Below are 20,561 nucleotides of genomic sequence, written 5' to 3' on the forward strand. Positions count from 1 at the left end.
AGACAGAGACACAGTTTTCAGCTGAAAAGTTGGCAACCCAGTTTGCAGCGCTCTCCTTTCATCTGCTGCAGTTCAGCCACCCTGAAGCCAGCTGAAGCCAGAGACTCGTGGCTTTGGGGAAGTCAGTGGGATGCAACAACACAGATGGCAGGGATCTCCTGCTCTTTGGTTTCGTGGAACTCAGGTCTCATGTTTCTCCATGGGCCATCCCACATCCTGCTCAAGCATCAGAGGATGAGGCAACACATTTTTTAAAAAAGAACCTCATATCTGGTTGTGCAGTCCGGAGGCCAGTCTCAGAAAGACCATGTGGGGCTTTGCTGTTTGCATTTTCTCCCTGCTTGCCGGTGAGTGTCTTTGGATATATATTTTTTAAATGGTTGGAGTTTGTACTTATGTGCCTCCAGGCTCCCTGTAGCTCTAGGCAAACTAAACTGGGTAGGCTCACGGACAGTCAGAGAATCAGCATGTTTTTACATGAGTAGAAGGTGTGCTTTAATTTAAAATGCATCTCTGGGTTATTTGTGGGGCATAGGAATTTGTTCATAATTTTTTTCAAAATATAGTCCGGCCCCTCACAAGGTCTGAAGGACAGTGGACCGGCCCCCTGCTGACCCCTGCTCTAGAAGCTTGGCTACAAATAGTCCCTTTATCTGCTTTGATGCTTGTTGGAGACTCAGCTCATGAACGTCACTCTCTCAATACTGCCCTGAACAGGTAGGGCCATAGCTCAGTGGCTCAGTACATACTTAGGGAGCAATCCAAACCCAATATACCTTGGGATGAGTGAAGTTTGGAAGAGGGAGATCTCCAGCTGGGCTAAGCCAGGGCTATGCCAGCCAAAGTCCTACATCCTAACTCAGCTACAGATTCACTGGTTTAAGTCCTCCATCCTGGCTCAGCCTTCTCAACCAGGGCTCAACCAAGGCAGGGGTAAATCTAAAAAAAAGGGGGTGTTTCAGGGGTGTGGCCAAATAGGACAAGGGGAGGCTTATCTTTATTCCAAACCTAGTTCAGATTGTTCACGTGCAAAGCTCTGATATTGTGATGGACATTGAAAAAAACGTGTTCTGCATTCCTTTCTTTCCCTCTGATTACTTTCCTTGTTGTGTTGCTTGGAAGCTTAAAAATACAAATTACTAAAAAGAAGCATCTGAAATATCTTGAAAAAACTTCTCTGCCTGAGACCATGGAGAGCAGCTGCAAGTCAGAGTAGGCAGTATAGGGGGGGGTTAAATGAACTAACTCAGTATAAGGCAGCCATGTGTGATGCAGCTGATGGCTTTGCCCACTATCTACTTCTTGTATTTGGTGGATTGTTTTAAATGATAATTGATTCTAAAAAAAAAAAAGATATTCCTTTAATTGGTGCTAGAACCTATTCGTTTATTTCATAAAATTTATACGCCACACGATAGCAAACATCTCAAAATGGTTTACAAAAGATGAAAGAGTAAAATCAAGAACAAAATTGCAACTCTACCTTAAAACATACGGAAGTTGAAATACTAAAACAGATTAAAATGGCCTCGACTTTCTAAGCATCTGGGTAGGCTTGTCTCAACAGGATGGTTTTAGCGGGTGTCAAAAAGAGTACAGCAAATGCACCAGCTTAATCTCACGAGGCAGGGAATTCCAATGTATAGGTGCTGCTGCACTTTATACCAATGTGGAACAGGTATTATGGGGCACGTATAATAGTGCCAATTCAAGTTAATACATAGAGGAAGGGCACCCTGACACAGAATCCTAGAATTGAAGAGTTGTAAGGGACCACAAGGATCATCTAGTCCAACCCCTGCAATGCAGGTATATTTCATCCAATGTGGGGATTCGAACCCATGACCCTGAGATTAAGCGCCTCATGCTCTACTGATTGAACCATCCCTCAGCACAACAAGCAAACTCTTTGTGTGGGATTCTGCTAGCTGTCTTCCAGTGGTTTGAAAGTTCATTAGCTTACATCTCAGCTCAGCCCTTTACTCATGAGGTGACCCTAACCAAACTGCTTCTCTCTAAGTCTCAGACTCTCCCCTGCCACTCCCGAGTATTATGGAGACCACAATACTGGGCAACTTTACACTAGTGTTATCAGGATTAATGAGATATCCTATATAATGTAAAGGTATAGTGACCCCTGACCATTAGGTCCAGTTGTGACTGACTCTGGGGTTGCGGCGCTCATCTCGCTCTATTGGCCGAGGGAGCCGGCATTTGTCCGCAGACAGCTTCCAGGTCATGTGGCCAGCATGACTAAGCCACTTTCTGGTGAACCAGAGCAGCACATGGAAACGCCATTTACCTTCCTGCTGTAGCGGTACCTATTTATCTACTTGCACTTTGACATGCTTTCGAACTGCTAGGTTGGCAGGAGCAGGGACCGAGCAACGAGAGCTCACCCCGTCGTGGGGATTCGAACCGCTGACCTTCTGATCGGACGGCAAGCCCTAGGCTCTGTGGTTTACATACACATTTAAAGTGCCCCCCGCCCCCGGTCCAAAGAATATTGGGAGCTGTAGTTTTTTAAAGGCTGCTAGGGATTGCTGCTTGTTGACGGGCAAACTACAGTTCCCAGGATTCTTTAGACACGGAGTGTGTTTTAAATGGGATTTAAATGTGTGGTATGTATGGAGCCATAGTTTAAGAGGGATCTCGTTTCAGCAAGTGCTTGCCCTTATGTAGCTGAAACAGTGCCAGCTATGTCAAAGAGGGAGGTAACAGAAGCTTCAGGGGAATCCCAAGGTTTACAGAAGTACAAAAAAAGAGAGAAACCATAAGAGGAACCTTTCTCCCCACCCACTGCTGAGAACTGAGCATGCTCCGTGGCTGTTCTAGAGAAGTGGGGAACCAACGGAAAGCTAGTACAATGGGAGAATGGAACAGACTACCTGGAAGAAGGTCAGTGTGCCAGCCATGAAAAAGAAGCTCCCCACGCTGCAAAATTTTGTTGCAGGTCCCGCTTAGTATTCACCACACTTTTCTCCTGCTTGGCCACACAAGGAGCTCACAGCCTCAAGTGCAGGCCTTTATCCACAGAACGACCTTGTGAGGTAGGTTCGGGTGAGGAAGCATGGTTGGCCAATGTGGATGAGTGGGGATCCTAACCCCAGTCTCCTCAGCCTAAACCCTACACCCGAACTGCTACTCTCTTGAGACTGTGCATGCAAACGGATTTGAACACCCGTGCAACATGCATAAAGTCATGTTGCTGTTATGGGTGGCAATGATGACATCACGTGCCGTCGGCTTCGTGCCAATTTGGCTGTGCAAAGCTGAGGTTAAGCTAAGGGGGTTGTGGGTCTGTCTTACGTTGGGGGGGGGGAGAGGGTCCCCTTCTCGAAGATGTTCTTTGCAGAGTGTGACAGGGGGTTTGCCCATGTGTCGGAGGAACTGAAACTGCTAGCAGCGTCTGTTTTCGTGTGTGTCCGGTGGGAGGAAAGGGGGTGGGAACGCAAGATGGTGTGGCAAGAGGAAGTCGCAGCAGCTGACAGGAAAATTATATGCACTGTAACCACCACTCTTTCAGCCTTCACACAGTCTCCCTTTCCTTCAATGCAGAATTCCCAGCTTGCCCTCCTCCCATGAAAAAATAGAGGTGAGGAACCTCAACCTCAGGGGCCAAATGTAGCACTCTGGGCCTCTTTTCCTGAGCCTCAGGAGTCTCCACAGGTGAGGCCTCTTCTCCAGGCCCCAAACTCTCTGCCTAGGCCGCTCCCCTCCCCTGTCCTGCTCTATGACCCATAATTGTGGCGATGCTTCTCACTTGGTGGCCTGCACGGATCCCTGGCTCTTGTCATACCATGGATAACTCAGTTGGTTGGAGCATGGTACTGATAATGTGGGAATGTTCAGGGAGGCAGGAGAGGATATATTGGTTATTAATATCTTCCTAACTTGCTTTACCAAGTTCCTTTACTCAGCAGGGTTTAGATTGCCCCTCAAATAGACAGCAGATCGCTGGTTGCAGGCTTGTGCAAGCCTCTCACTATCATACAATTCAGTATTGAATTGTATATTCCTGGTAAGTTCCCTTTTATCCCTCTTAAAAAGACTAAAGGCACGGCAATCTTATTTAAAGTCAATAAAAGTTGTTTACTCAACATCAGTTTACAGTTGGATCCCTGAAGGCAGGCTTAGTTACAAATATGTACATGTGGATCTACCCCATATTGGGGTGTGTGTGTGTTAATCCCAGTGCTTCTGCTAGCTGGAAAGCTAGCAAGGCATTTCTAGGTAAGAAGCTGGTCCAACAACGAAGGAAGTGAAAGAGAGAGTGGCAGCTTGCCTTGGCCTGTTGTTACCTGGACAGGTAAGGTCACACCCACCTCTAGTCATATGCAAAAGGAAGGATGTTCCAGCCCAGGAGGAAACAGGAAGTTTTGACCGGCTGGACCAAACATCCCCTTCCTGCCCACTCTAGGAAAACAAGGAATGTTGTATTTGATGGCTCCCAGTGGATTACATCCCACAGATAATGCCAGCATTGCAAGTTCAGTCCCTGACAACTGCATATTCCTGTTCCCCCCCCCCCGGTGACCGGCGTATCTCATGACGTTTTGAAGGATGGTATTTATTTTTGTCTTGTGGTTATTTGGTGGGGGATTTTGGGGTGGTAGTGGTGCTAAATTTTAAAGTAAAAACCCCTTGTCGTGCCCCCAAGTGCATTGCTGTGGGTTACCCCCCCTCCCGGGCCTAGTGGGGGCCTGGCAGGGGCCTACATAAAACAAAGGCCATGCTGCGGCCTGCGATCCATGCGCTTGTCCTCTCCCCCCCCCAGGCCTAGTGGGGGCCTGGTGGTCTGGCAGGGGCCTACATAAAACAAAGGCCGTGCTGCGGCCTGCGACCCGGGCGGTCGCCCTTCTGCCCCCCGGGCCTAGTGGGGGCCTGGCAGGGGCCTACATAAAACAAAGGCCGTGCTGCGACCTGTGATCCGGGCACTCATCCTCTCTCTCCCCCCGGGCCTAGTGGGGGCCTATCAGCCTGGCAGGGGCCTAGGGGTCTGATAATGGCCGCCTTGGTGGTTTCAGTTGCTTGGTTGATGATGTCATTATTTGGTTTGTGGGTGTGGTGTAGATTTCACAGGAAGGGAGGGGTGTACTGTGGGAGGAACTATACTTGAGGGCGCTGTTTTACTTTGTGGAAAAGCAGGTCTGTACCTGTGCAGGTGTGAAATTTGAGAGATTTTTGTTTCTAACAACACTCGGGGAGTGACCTGGATCGTTGTGTCAAAATTTCAGGACAATCGGTCAAGCGGTTACGGAGAACAGAGTAAACATATTTACTCTGAGCATGTTTTTGCCTTTGGCCTTGCCAGCCAATGATATGCGGACCCCAGAAGGATGTCCAAGAGGGAATGCAGGCCTCAGTCTGAAAGTGCTTCTCCATCATTGCACGAGAAACTAACTACAGTGGTACCTCGACTTCCGAACGACTCTACATACGAATTTTTCTACTTACGAAGGGGGCAAATCACCGCGCGCTTACGAATTTCTTTGACTTACGCTGCCCCGTGCTCGCCACCGCAGCTGCTCTGCCGGCCTCACGCAATCAGTCGCTGCTGCAGCTGAGCGCGCAATCGCGCTCTCCCCGCCACCGCTGCAAGGGCGGGGATCGGGCCCGTGATCACGCTCTCCCCGCTGCCTCCGCCGCTGCAAGGGGCAGCCTCGGGGGATTGGGCCCGCGATCGGCCACTGCAAGGGGCGGCCTCGGGGGATCGGGCCCACAATCGGCGGCCCCCACTGTGGCGCACGCAATCGTGCTCTCCCCACCGCCTCCGCCGCTGCAAGGGCCAGCCATCTGCCAGCCTCGGGGGATCGGGCCCTCACTGCCCCGCGCCCGGCGCTGCCACTGCCGACCGTGCTACCTGCTGATCTGGCCCTATGGCCGGATCGGGCCCTCGCCGCTGCCGCTCTGCCGGCCTCCTGCTGCCCCGCGCTCGCTGCCCCTCGCAGGCCTCCCGCTTGCCTTTAAAGTGTCTTTTTAAAAGGCCCCGGAACGAATTAATCCATTTCCAATGCATTCCTATGGGAAACATCGTTTCGACTTACAAATATTTCTACTTACGAATGTGCATTCGGAACGGATTAAATTCGTAAGTAGAGGTTCCACTGTACTTGCAACTGCACCTGGCTTTTCCTTCAGGGAAGTGATGCATGAAGTTACTACCCATTTTGTTTTCAACAGAGCCTTAGAGAGAATGACTGACTGTAAAGCATGCATGGAGCTTCATAGCTGAATGGGGATGTGAATCCAGGTCTCCTTCAAAGTGATGGGGAGAAATTTGATTCAGTTCACATTTAAAGCCAACTTTGTCACATTTGCACTTTCTGAAACAATGGGGGAACTGAAACACAGCCACCCTTTGAAATTTGCGCTTCTCTGAATTTTGCAATGCCGTTCTCCAACCAACTAATGTTTGCAAAATGCATTGATGAGGAGAAAGTGTGCCCCAAAATGAATATATATTTGAAGATAATATACAAAAACGCAATATATATATATACTACCTACCTGTAACTAAATATATATATAGTGAGAGAGAGAGAGAGAGAGAGAGAGAGAGAGAGAGAGAGTGTCAAATGTGTCAAAATGTGTCAAAACTGCATAAAATGTGCTAATTTGCAATACACACACACACACACACACACACACACACACACACACAAATCGCTGCAGAAATGTGAAGAACCAACATTAAGATTAGAAAAATGAGAACCTGAGAGACCCAGAATGACAGATCCTTCCATCCTTGTTTTATCCCAATGTACCGCACCACGCTGGGTATACCCAAAATAAAGCCAAACTTGTTTATTTTCATGACAGTTCATTCAAAATGCCAATTGTTAGTCACACATTTTTCCTTTGCATATATACAATTCTTCAAATTGTCTTACATTCTCTCCGTGAACCTTCTTGCAACACTCCTCTAAGGTAGGCCAGGAATTATTATTCACCCTTTCCCCGCTTCCCCTCAAATTCTGATGTTGATGGAAAGTAGTGTTCTGAAAGCCATCTAGTAAACTCAAGTTTTAAACTGGCAAAAACAACATAGGGTAATACCCACTGTTAGTCACACTCGAAAGCAAACCCATTTAAATCAGTAGACTCTGAAAACTCGTCCATTAGTTACAGTGGGTCTACTTTATGTATGATAGAACCATTCCCCAGGCAATCTTGTGACACCTTAAAGACAAACAGTTTAATTTTGATATCAACTTTCAAGCCATTATAAACCTGTTAGTTTCTAAACTGCCACGAGACTTCTTGCTATTTTTTGCTGCAACAATCTATTTCACTACTGTTTTGGAAGGTCTGCGTCTAAGCGTTCCTGATTTCACACTCACAGACAGTGCTATCCTATGAGTCACATGTAGGTCTGCGTAAACACCATATATTTAAAGCACATGCCCCCCTCCCAAATTCTGGGAACTCTAGTTCGTTAAGAGTGCTGGGAATTGAGGCTCTGTGCGGGACAAGCTACAGTTCCCAGGATTCTTTGGAGGAGATCATGTACTTTAAAATGTGTTTGAAATACGTGGTATGCACACAACTTGAGCCCTATTCAGTTCAGGCTGAATCCCAAATTAATTTGCTGTGTATAGGATCTCAGTCTCTTACACTGTATCAAACCTACCCTCTGTATCAAACCTACCCACAGGAGCCTGTTCCATTAACCAATAGTATAGAGCGGTATATAAATGATGATAATGAAAATAATAATAATAATAATGACTCAGCTACATTAGTCAAAAAACAGTGATTTGAATGTGTTATAAACACGCCACACCAGATAGCACCAGAGAGCAAAAAACCTTTCTATAGAGTTTTTACATAGGGTTATTTTTCCTTTTGTTATAACGATTTAATTTCTGACTTATTTATAGCGTTTCCCCCCTGACTTATTTATAGCATTCCACCCTTATTTGCCACCATTTTGTTTTATTCTATTTTTAAATGTCCTTTAGAAGTGACACTCCTTTGCACAAACATGATGCTCATACCCGTGTTTCTCTGAAAATAAGACACCGTCTTATATTTATTTCCCCTAAAACACACACACATACTATGGCTTATTTTCAGGGGATGTCTTGTTTTTCCCCTCCTCCTGCTGCCGCGGCTGGCATTGCTGCTGTGCCTATCACTATGTCTTATTTTCAGGGTATGGCTTATATTCCTTGAATGCTTAAAATCCTGCTATGGCTTATTTTATGACTATGTCTTAAAATAGGGGAAACAGGGTATATATCTTTTAAACTACAGACTGTGAGCCAACCTCCCCTCTCTCTTCCTCAGAGGTGATTGGTGGCTATCCATCTAGGCACATATTCTTCCCTTAAAAAGGAGAATTTACCCTAAGAATACAGTGATGATCTGAGTGCCCTTCAATAAAAGTTCCCAGGGTGGTGTATGGCAGGGTCAGAATGGGATCACACAAGTAATTCTTGGATTATATAAGTGTTGATAACATTTGCATCCTTCTGCCTTGTCCAAAAAGCTCAGGGCAGTATAATTGGCTTCTTCCCCCATCTCACTTTCCGCGGTTAACTCACCCTTTAAAGTTGGCAAGGCAGCATAATATTACTGAAAGCCTAAGAGCAGAAAGGAATTTGTCCAAAATGTTTCTGATAAAAAACTTTCTGAAGGTGGCTGACAAACTAAAACAATAAAAGCATGAATAGTAAAATATGTGTAAAATACAATTAGCTAAAATAAGAGCTGATGGGCTGTAGAATTTTAATCCCTTGAGTTGTGTGGGACCAGAGGAACTGGTTGCTACTAGATATTGATCGGAGAAAAAGTTGAAAGGAACCTATTATTATTATTATTATTATTATTATTATTATTATTCCATTTGAAGATGTACCAAGGAAGTTCAGAAACAAATAAAAGTCAACAGCAAAATACCAGGAATAAAACCAAAACCAAGAAATAAAAACACAACTACCAATAAATTAAAATATATAGTAAAACAACATTAAAACATCCATAATTAAAATGCATACTCAGGGCCGGCCCTAAGGCAAGGCTGGGTGGCGCAATGTGCCAGGGCACTGGGCCACCAGATGGCCGCCGCGCTGTGCGCAGCGCCCGCCAGACGGTCGCTCTGGGAAACGGGGCGGGGGGGCGGGTGCTGGAGGGATCTTCGCACCACGGCGCCAGGGCGCCAGATATGCTTAAGACGGCCCTGTACATACTAAACAAGCCCCTTAAAACAGCATAACAGTTAAGTCCATTATGGCTGTGTTGTATACTTATCAGGCTATCTATGTTGGGCCGGAAAGTGCCGCAGTAGTTGCAAGTTAGGAAGCCACTCCCTTCTTACCAGAAGCAAGTCTGCAGTGCACAGAGAACCCCTTCAGGCTCAGCTGGCCCTGCTGTTACCAAGAGGGAAGCAGCTGCCTCAGGCAGCAAATGTGGAGGGCGGGGAGCAGGAGCGAGGGGCTGGAGGCCAGCTCTGTGGGTGCCACGTGGTCTTCTCCTGTGCCCTGTAAACTAGTCTGGCTCCGGCATTGGGGAAAGATTCAACAGCCATTCTGGGAAACAGAAATGGAGGGAGTGGGGCAGCTATTTTGTTCTTTGACCCAGGCAGCAAAATGCATTGGGCTGGCCCTGGCTTTCGGGAGTCACCCACCCCTCTATCTCCACCATCCACGCAAGCAAGAGGCCTCGTCAGAGTTCAAGGACATGTTCCAGCCAGGCAAAAGCATCCAAAGCAGGGCCAGCGAGAGGAGTTCCAGCAGTAGTATTCAGGGACCTCCAATGATGCTGAATGTTGGAGGAAGATTCAGGGCAGGTACAAGAAAGTACTTCTTCATGCAACGTCTAGTTGAACTAGGGAACTCACCCTGGCAGGAAGCGGTGGTTGTCACCAACTTGGATGACTTTAAAACAGGATTATGGAGTAGAAGGCCACCAGTCAGAAGCAGTAATGCTTCTGAATCCCAACTGCTGGTAACCACAGGGGAAGAGGGTACTCTTGTATTTGGGTCTTGCTTGCAGTGGTTGACCACTTTGAGAACAAGATTCTGGACTAGCTGGGACCTTGAGCTGATCCAGCAGGCTCTTCTTATGCTTTTAGGCATGGCTGGGAGTGGCGCATGGCCTTGGGAGAGTCCTGAAGGCCTGACAGAAGGGCTTGGAGGGCCACATTTGGTACCCCGCCCCTGGGAGATGGAAAGAAGGCTTGCCTTGTGGGAAGGGATTACGCTGGGATTGTTATACCTCTGGAGTAACAGTGTTGTTTTCTTTCCCTCTATCCTTTTCAGCAAGCGCCGCCACTGGGACAACAGGTGAGAGATTTCAGCACATCATCACGGGGTCCGGAAGGACAGCTTCATTTTCTACGAGTGATTCACACATATGGAAACAGCTATGCAGCCAAGCGTGTGAAAAACAACAAGTGCACTTGGGCCTTCGAAACCACTGGGTTTCCCCACCCCAAACTCAACCTGTACCCCTGGGGAATTGGCCTTTGAGTCAATGCTTTCGAGCTGGGAAGGTTAACCCGGTTTTGCCTTTGAGCAAAGACCAAGGAGCTCTTCGTCAGGTGCCACACCAAAGCAAGACTCACTGGGTTTCCCCTCTCCCTCTAGGCTCCTTGTTGTGATACGGTAGTCTGATTAAGGCATCCGTGTTCCTAAGATTTGGGGGAAGTACAAGGGAAGCTGCCCACCCAGAAGAGAACTCCCCTTCATGGGCACATGTTAGTACAGGCACCCCCAAACTATGGCCTGGGTCCCGGATACGGCCCAAAGGACTCATTTATCTGGCCCGCGGTGACCCCCACTGCCTGCTGCCACCGCCCGCTCTTACCAGCGTGGGGCGACTGCCCACTTCTGGGTTGCAGGAGCACTGGAAATAGCTTGTGCGCATGCACAAGCGTCATTTCCGGTGCACTTCCAGGTCGGAGGAGGCCCGTGTGCATGCACACAAGCTATTTCTGGTACTCCTGCGACCTGGAAGTGTGCTGGAAATAGCGTATGCGCACGCATATGGGCGCATGCTCCCCCGCCCTCCGGCCCGTCGCACGATCGGTGCTGCAGGCACCAGCCCAAAGCGCGGTAAGTTTGGTGATCCCTGTGTTAGTATAAATGCATCCCGTTACGTACTGTCAGAGGTTACGGAGGGAGCCACAATCTGATATCTGTATTTATGCATGGCTGTGCAAAGGAATCTGCCTTATACCAAATCAAACCATTACTCCTTCTAGCTGAGTACCGTCAACACTGAATAACAGCGACTCCCTATGGTTTTAGACAGGTAGTCTCCCCCAGCCCTACCTGGAGATGGCAGGGGTTGAACTCGGGACCTTCTGCATGCAAAGCAGATGCTCTACCACTGAGCTATATGGGGTGTGTGTGTCCGTGTCCTGATGAACAGTGGATAGATCTTTAGCAGATGTAAAGAAGATTTATTTCAGCAGGTTCTACTTTTTCCTCCAGCACCCACACACCAATCTTTTTGGTATTGTTGCTCTGCTGAAATTTCCCTTTACAAGACAGAGGACAACTCTGACGTGAAATTACTTGCTGCTTTCCTAAACATTCTTTGGGGCTGAGCAAAAAAGACCCCACCCCAATTCTGCGTCCTGCTTACAGGTGGTGAAATTGGGGTAGAGGCATTTTGTTGAATTTTGTTTTTTTGGTGGTGGTGGTAGGATTCATCAACAATTTCTTGTGAGGGTTCACCATTCACACCTGTGGCAGGCAGTTTAATTTCCCTCTTGTTCTCTCGGTTTTGTTATCCTTCCACCACAGGTTACAGCAGCGGCAACAGCAGTTTGGGGCAGTTTGTCAGCCATTTTGTGGCCCTCCCCCCACAATACCCTCACCTAATTTTGTTTTGAGGCATTGTGGGGATGGTGTGTGTGTGTGGGGGGGGAACGGCCTCTACTATAAAAACGGCAGAGCAAATGTTTGAAAAAATGACATTTTCTTACAACGGGGCAGGGGACTGAAGGGGAAAAATTTCAGTGAATTTTGCATTAAAACTCTTCTGAAAATGCTTGGTCTTGGTCTCCCGCCTCATGAGATCCACTCATAGCCTCTGATACAGGCTTCCTCAACCTCAGCCCTCCAGATGTTTTGAGACTACAATTCCCATCATCCCTGACCACTGGCCGTGCTAGGCCAAAAAAAAATCTGGAGGGCGAAGGTTGAGGAAGCCTGCTCTGATACCATGTAACCTGGAGATCATGAATAGGGGAGGGCTATTGCATTCATATTTGCGAGTGGGAAAGGGTTACCATGCTTTTCCATTGAGATTGGACTGGTCATTGTGAGAAGAGATTGCTAGGCTAAATGAGTTTTTGGCCTGATCCGAATCATAGAACGGTAGGGAAGGGACCACAAGGGCAATCTAGTCCAACCCCCTGCAATGCAGGAATCTTTTGTCCAATGTGGGCCTTGAACCCATGACCTTGAGATTAAGATTCTCATGCTCTACCAACTGAGCTGCCCGTCTAATGAGTTCTACCACATCTTAGGGCTTATCCACACTTACTTTTTGCGCCACACTTTCCAGTCACAGCTCCACATTTTAAAGCTCTGTGTCTGAGCATTCTCCCCCCCCCACATTCTGGAGTCCCCCCCCCCATGAAAACCCACTCTTTAAAGCTGAAGCACAACAAACGCCAATTCAGGTTTTCAGCAGATTACGGTTCACTCTGATTCAGCAGTAAAGAGTGGGATTTTGCGGGGAAAGCTCTGGAGGAAAAAAATAAAACAAAGTGTGCTCAGACACGGAGCTTTTAAGCACAGGCTGTGCCTGGAAAGCACGGAAGGAGGGTAATTGTGCATAAACCTGATTCTCAAGAGGAGGGACAACTTGACAACAAATGGTGATGCAGTGCCCTCTGGTTGTGATCTGGGGTCACTGCATTTTGCTGCTGCCTTGAACTCGAATGGGAGAAGAGAAGCTGATAGCATCCATGACTGGTTCGTTCCTCTCACTTACAGGGCATTATGAAGACTGCTACCACATCACCACAGGCATCATGATTGCAATTGTGGCCGGAGATGTTGCTCTCACCTTGCTGTTCCTCATCCCTGTCTATTACTGCATACGTCCAAAGGGCATCAGAAATAGGGACTCTGGTAAGTGAGGCACACTCAAGCTGGTTTCCTGCAAGAAGCAAAACAAGTCAAATGGTGGATTCTGTTCTGAAGAACTGTGCCAGTTTGAAAGAATGGCTCTTTGGAAGCAGGGGCAGAGGAAGGGGGGGCGGCGGGGGCGAAGCGCCTGGGTGTCTTCATTTGGCGCACCACCTGCCCCGCGACTCCCAAGCCTACCCCCAACCCGTCGGGGGAAGGGGGTAGCTGCGTCGTTTTGCCGGTGGCATTCCCCCCTTCCCCCTTCATTTTGACAGCTTGGGGGATGCTTGGGAGTCGTGGGCAGGCGGTGCGCCGAATGTCCGCCATTGGCCACTTGCTCCACCCCCATGGGTGGCTTGCTTCAGCCCCGGCTGCAGGGCTTGTGTGCTGCTCCGTACACCCGAGCAGCTATCCTGCACCTGGGTGGGCACCCTCTGCACCCTGCCCCCCCTCAGGAGTGTGCCCCTCCCCCCTCGGGAGCACGGGCATATGCTCTGCCACTGTTTGGAAGAAGAGCAGATTCATAGCTCTTAGCATCCCACAGGTGGTTTCTGAAGCCTGTTCTGTGGTAGAGTAGTTTTTATTGATTGACCTCCCACTTTTCGGCCAAGGAGTTCAAGGTTAGCAGACTTAGCACCTCCTCTTTAATTTCCCCCTCACAATAGCTCTGTGAAATAGGTTAGGCTGAGAGATCATGACTTCACTAAGGTCACCCACTAAGCTCCATGGCTAAGTGGGAATTTAAACCTTGGTCTCCTAGGTCTTAGTCCTTTGCTCTAACCTCTACACCATACTGGCTTTCATAAAAGGTCTGATTGAAAGTGCTAATAATTTACACACACTCCACAAAAAAAGGGTAGGATAGATCCAGGGCAGAAGTTATTCTCATTTTTTTCTTTAATTCATACGTTTCAAGTTTATACATTTCACTAATTTTACAATCATTTTGACATTTCAAAACTTGACTTCCTTCCCCCTTTTTCTGTGGTTGCTTAAATTTGTTTTTAATATCTTCTGCATATCCAAATTAACTTAATTTCCTCAATTGTCTTCTTTAAATATATACTCTTATAAAACTGTAGCATACATGAATAAGTTTCTATACATTTTAGGTAGTTCTGTCCCTATAATTCCCAAAAGAAAAGCTTCTGGGTTGTTGTTTCTTTGCAAAGTTTATTTTAAATATCCTTTTCATTTCATTATATATCATTTCCCAGTAAGCTCCAGGGCAGAAGTTATGAGAGATGCAGGGCCGCCACTGAAAGCTGTGACCCTGCCCTCTCACTGGTAAGGCCTAGCAGGACTGGCATAGGACAATTCATTGCCTGAGGCAAAGGACAAAGCGGCGCCCCTGCTTCCATATATAGAAGCCCTGCGAGATCTTGACCCAGAAGCTGCAGCTGTGCGACCCTGGTTAGCAAGTCTTGGGTGACGGTGGCAAGGATGGCGGGTGCCATGTGTAGGGCAGCATCCTTCTATTTTGCCTCATCCCTCTCTGCTGCTTTCCTGGATAGGAATTGGATGATGCAGCACATAAGAAGAGTTTGGATTTGATATCCTGCTTTATCACTACCCAAAGGAGTCTCAAAGCGGCTAACATTCTCCTTTCCCTTCCTCCCCCACCCTGTGAGGTGAGTGGGGCCGAGAGACTTCAAAGAAATGTGACTAGCCCAAGGTCACCCAGCAGCTGCATGTGCGGACGCGAACCCAGTTCACCAGATTACGAGTCTACCGCTCTTAACCACTACACCACACTGGCTCTTAACCACTACACCACACCACCACAGGACAGAGGTGGGTTCCCTGGTGAGTGTGCAGGATCCATTGGCAGTGGTTGTTTACCTTTCTGGTTTACCTCCCCAGGTAAAGGTAAAGGGACCCCTGACCATTAGGTCCAGTCGTGACCGACTCTGGGGTTGCGGCGCTCATCTCGCGTTATTGGCCAAGGGAGCCGGCGTACAGCTTCCAGGTCATGTGGCCAGCATGACAAAGCTGCTTCTGGCGAACCAGAGCAGCACACAGAAACGCCGTTTACCTTCCTGGGGTAGCGGTACCTATTTATCTACTTGCACTTTGAGGTGCTTTTGAACTGCTAGGTTGGCAGGAGCTGGGACCAAGCAACGGGAGTTCACCCCGTCGCAGGGATTCAAACCGCCGACCTTCTGATCGGCAAGCCCTAGGCACTGTGGTTTGACCCACAGCGCCACCCGCGTCCCGCTCACTTCCCCAGGTAAGCAGCAGCAATGCCGTCATAGGGAGGGTAGCTCCTTTTTTAAAGATAACATTTTATTAATTTCCCAAAAATAACAAAGATAAAACAATAACAATATCATATTGAAACAAAGCAAAACACATTGACTTCCCCCTAGTCCCTTCCTTGGTTCCATTGTTTATCAACATACTGCATGTCCTTGTAAAGTTATAAACCATTGAATTCCTTATTGTCCATTCAAAATTAAATTACAAGTTGTCTTAAAGGTAAAGGTAAAGGGACCCCTGACCATTAGGTCCAGTCGTGACCGACTCTGGGGTTGCGCGCTCATCTCGCATTATTGGCCGAGGGAGCTGGCGTATAGCTTCCAGGTCATGTGGCCAGCATGACAAAGCTGCTTCTGGCAAACCAGAGCAGCACATGGAAACGTCGTTTACCTTCCCGCTGTAGCGGTTCCTATTTATCTACTTGCATTTTGACGTGCTTTCGAACTGCTAGGTTGGCAGGAGCTGGGACCAAGCAACGGGAGCTCACCCCGTCACAGGGATTCGAACTGCCGACCTTCTGATCAGCAAGCCCTAGGCTCAGTTGTTTAACCACAGCGCCACCTGGGTTCCTACAAGTTGTCTTAAAACCCTGCTAATGTATTAACCTGAGCACATTGCTTCTAAATATATGAAATAAACTCCTTTCATTCTTCCTTAAATTCATTACCATCTCTTCCTCTGAGTTTCATTGTCAGTTTTGCTATTTCGGCATATTCCATTAATTTAACTTGCCAATCTTCTTTAACTGGGACACCTTCTTCCTTTCAATGTTGTGCTAATAATATTCATGTGGCCGTAGTTGCATACATAAATAGGTTCTAGTTACAGATAGGTAGCCGTGTTGGTCTGCCATAGTCAAAACAACAAGAACAACAAGAACAACATAAATAAAATAAAATAAAATAAAATAAAATAAAATAAAATGTATCTGAAGAAGTGCATGCACACGAAAGCTCATACCAATAACAAACTTAGTTGGTCTCTAGGGTGCTACTGGAAGGAATAAATAGGTTCTTTAGTGATCTTGGTAAATCTACTCCTGTAATATCTAGTAGGGAAGTTTCTGTGGTTTTTTTTAAACAAAGGTTATTTTAAGTATATTCTTCATTTCATTATAAATCATTTCCCAATATTTCTTTACAATTTTGCAATCCCACCACATATGGAAAAAAATGTCCCTTCTGTTGTTTACATTTCCAACACTTACTTTATTTTATTTTCTACATTTTTGCTAATTTGACTGGAGTTAGATACCATCTACACATCATTTTCAGGGAGGGTAGCTCCTTGGCTGTGCCCGCTATGCAAACCATTGCTGGTGTCAACCCTCTCTGCAAACTTAGCCCCCATATCCGGCCTAATTGTGAATCTTTCCATCTTTCTCCAGGAGAAATGCACAGTTACATGAACGTGATTGGAAAGGATAAATGACACTCCTTCCCATTTTGAATCTCACCACAAGTATCCAGCAGACATGACCAAAATCAGCACCTCTACAATACATTCGCCGGCAGGGGAGAGGTCCTCTTTGTGTTGGGCAGGCTGAAACCTGACATTTTGGGTGTGCAAGAGCTTTGGTGTCATCTCTCTTAATGGGCAGAATTTAGCTCCATCTGTTGATGTGCATTTTATTGTGAATTTCCACTGATATAGTGATTTTTTTGTGTATTTTTTATCACTAACAAAAGCCTTCTTATCCAAGCTTTATCCTAGTATATGTGTTTTTGTACATACTGAGCTGTCTTCAACTAAACATTTCTCAGAGGAGACCTGTTAAAATTAATAGGCCTAAGTTTGTCATGGTCATTTATTTCAGTTGGCTCTCTTTAAGTAAAAGTTAGTTGAAAACAACCCATAATGTGGCTGGAGTTTTGTATTGCAAAGAAGTGTGAATTTTTTAGAATGGCTGTAATTCAGTTCATGTATTGTTTTGTAAAGCGCAAATTAGAATAATTGAATCATAGAATTGTTGAGCTGAAAGGGACCACAAGGATCCTCTAGTCCAAACCCCTGAAATGCAGCAATCTTTAGCTCGAACCCATAACCCTGAGATTAAGAGTCTCATGCTCTACCACCATATTTACTGGCACTGACATAATGGGTTGAGTTGCGGCGAGAAATGATGGAATCAGTCACTGATGGAACCCAACATAATAACAAGTGGTTTGCTAATTAAAAGGGAAAAAAATCCTTGCTGCTTTTACAATTAAAGACTTGTTAGTTAACAGACAATAGAACCAGTAAACGTTGCCTAAAGGAGATGATTTCTAGACCTTGTAATATAATGGCTGATTTTGTGTGGAAATATAAACTGACTTGATAGCTTCTCCCTTATCCTATGTACAAATGCAACTAACTGGAAGCTGTCCGCCTGGAGGTCGGGCAAATCCCTGTTAGCGCTCAGATATGGATTCATTATTGGTTAAAACGTATCTTCTTCCCTCTTGGGTTGGCACCCTTAACCCTACTGGATTCCTACCAATCCAAATGGAAAGCTTCACTGCATGAAAAGCTAATAGGCTTGGGGTTTTCCCCACAGGCCCTGATAGCTGTAGGTTATGAGAAAGCTAGAGCAATAACCCACCAACGAATTTGGGATGTGGAATTGCAATGCCTTGTGAGCGAGATGAATAAACACCCAGCAATAAAAGATAATGGGAGAGGATTTACCCCAGCAAATTATTTGTCAAAATTACAAATACCTAAATACAGACGGTCATTTACCCTCGCTTGATTCAACATGCTGCCATCTGCCTTATTGTAGGGCAGATTTGAGGGTAAACCACACGCGGAACGAGTCTGCAGCTGTGGCTTGATGGAGGTAGAAACTATCTCTTGTGTCTTGTTACGCTGCCATTTCTACGGGGATATACGCTCGGTATTTATTACCCCTGCTATGCAAAAATCCCCAAATGAATCTGGACTTCAATGTCTAAAATCCCTGGTAGAGGACAAGGTTCCTGAGATCATGTTAAGGGTAGCCAAATTCTGTGCGATTGCCATAAAACTTAGGGAACAAGCTGTGCTATCATAATGATTAAGGCCTTAAATGATATTTTTAGGTTATATTTTAGTGACTAAGTTTTAATTTATATATTTTTTAACTACGGGTAGGTAGCCGTGTTGGTCTGCCTTCCAGTAGCACCTTAGAGACAAACTAAGATGTTACAAATAACAAACTTAGTTGGTCTCTAAGGTGCTACTGGAAGGAATTTTTAAATATATTTTTATATTTTTAAACTGTTGCTATATCTGTATTGTCCCTGTTATACCTAATTGCAAATTCAAATGTATCCCTATCGTGTTTTATGACTTCCTTGATATTGTATGTGAGCTGGAACTGGTCTGTGACCGAAATAATAAATTCATTCATTCATTCATTCATTCGTTCGTTCGTTCATTCAACTAACTGGTTTTAGTTGAGTTAGAGTCATAAAGCTGACTCCTCCTATTTCTAGCAGAAACATGTTCTAAAATCCCTTGGATTGAGACTGTATTTTGGCACCAAAAAAGGCTTCTGTGTGTTTCCTCTGAAATATAAGGCCACAAGGGGAGTCCAGGTGGATCGAACCAAAAGGTCCATCTAATTCAGTATCCTGCCTCCTGTAGGGTCAAGGCCAACCTGATACATTTTGCTGCCTGAAGTGAAGGGCAAGTTGACACCCTCCTGTACCATCTACAGAAGCTCGCTTGACTAGCAGTTAAATTTTCAACACTGGCAATAGGACATCTTCCACTGTATCTGAGGGCAGCAGGTTGCACAGGCACACACCTCCAGCACGTTGCCACCACTTTCTGCCTCTTAGCATTTGCCGTCTGAGGCAGTCATTTCCCTCTGCCTAATGGTAGGGCTGGCACACAGATTGGCCTGCCCTGCTGGAAAAAACAATAATTCATGAACAATGTGCTATTCCACCTGAAGCCTCAAGATGGTGGTACTGCATACATCAACTATGATAATTCGCATTCAGCTTATCTTCCCTTCCTGCATCAGGCTTGCAGTTTGTGGAACTGCGTTCTCTTCCACAAGGTCACCTTTGGGGTGAAGTTAGCAGTCAGACCTCTCTGCAATGCTGTGGGATGTGTATATTCAGCACATGTGATCCAAAGATAAAAACGAGCACAACAAGCTTCTCTGTCTCAATGCGATGAAGGGTTTTCAGAGGCCCGTCTTTTTAGCAAATCGTGTCCTCCTTAAAAGACCTGGAGACCGACCTCCTGTGTTGTGGGTACGTAAGGTTGGTCCGCCACAACACCTGATTGGTAGGTCCCTCGATGTTGGGCTCAATCTGGCCAACGGGGCGCAGTCCAAACGGATCGAGGGACCTATATATACCCATGCATGTGACCCAGAACTTCTTCCGGTACGTGCATTCGGAACAAGCTAACAGCATGTCCTCTGTGCAGCCGAGAGAGATTTACCTTCGACGGATCGTCCTGGTGATTTCATTCCGTTATCCCTTCTTTCCCTTTGATTCCTTCCAATTGTTTTATTTCCCTCCTTGGTTAATTATTCCCTTCCTTTCCTTTCCACCCCCTTCCCCCTAGAGGGGCTTTTGCCCCATGGGGCTTCTGCCCCCTGAGCGCTCCTGGTCTGTGGAGCTTGCAACTGCCTGCTTAATTTTCCCTTTGGGATCTTTGCACAGTGGCTTTTTTGTTCTCGGTTCCGGCTGCGGCTGCAGCTTTGGGGCCTTGGATTTATTGGGCGATTTGTGCGTTTTGTTATCTGGGCTGCTCCGTTAAAAGAATCCAGGGACTCAAATGGTTTGGTCAACCCCTGAGAGGGGGTTGTGCCTGTGCCTGAGTCCAGGAGGACATCTGGGTGGTGGGCATAGCCTGTCCCCTGCTTTCTGCCTATCCAGGTGTTCACCCTTGGCTGACCTATGCTGATGCCCTGGGTCAGCGCTACCTGCAATGGTGTAGGGAGCTAGTCGAACCAGAGCCTATGCAACCACTCACTTTCTGTAATCAATAAAGTTGTGGCCTAAATTCTGCCAAAAACCAAACTAAAATTTGAGTCAAGTGTTAATTTATTTAGGGGGGACGCCTCTGGGTCTGAACATGCAAAAGGATAGCGATGAGATCTTAGGATACAACATTTAATTGCATCCAGTCTTTGATATACTTAACTGTGTGAAAAAGTCCATAAGAAGGAAGCACAGAGAGTTAGTAGCTTATATAGTAACAGCAGCCAGAATAACGCATGCAAAA

The 20,561-nt window shown here is 46.5% G+C and overlaps 1 long non-coding RNA gene across 1 annotated transcript; it reads left to right on the plus strand.

Annotated features, from left to right (window-relative positions):
• The first annotated feature begins 93 nt into the window (after positions 1-93).
• LOC148685391 (uncharacterized) lies at positions 94-18,730 on the plus strand. The gene is made up of 4 exons (XR_015950341.1): positions 94-347; positions 10,266-10,289; positions 12,957-13,094; positions 16,738-18,730. It is a non-coding gene; the product is annotated as an uncharacterized LOC148685391 (long non-coding RNA).
• Positions 18,731-20,561: the final 1,831 nt, after the last annotated feature.

This window comes from Zootoca vivipara, chromosome 6 (genome assembly GCF_965207765.1).
Source record: "Zootoca vivipara chromosome 6, rZooViv2.hap1.1, whole genome shotgun sequence".
In the NCBI taxonomy this organism is placed as follows: Eukaryota; Metazoa; Chordata; class Lepidosauria; order Squamata; family Lacertidae; genus Zootoca; species Zootoca vivipara.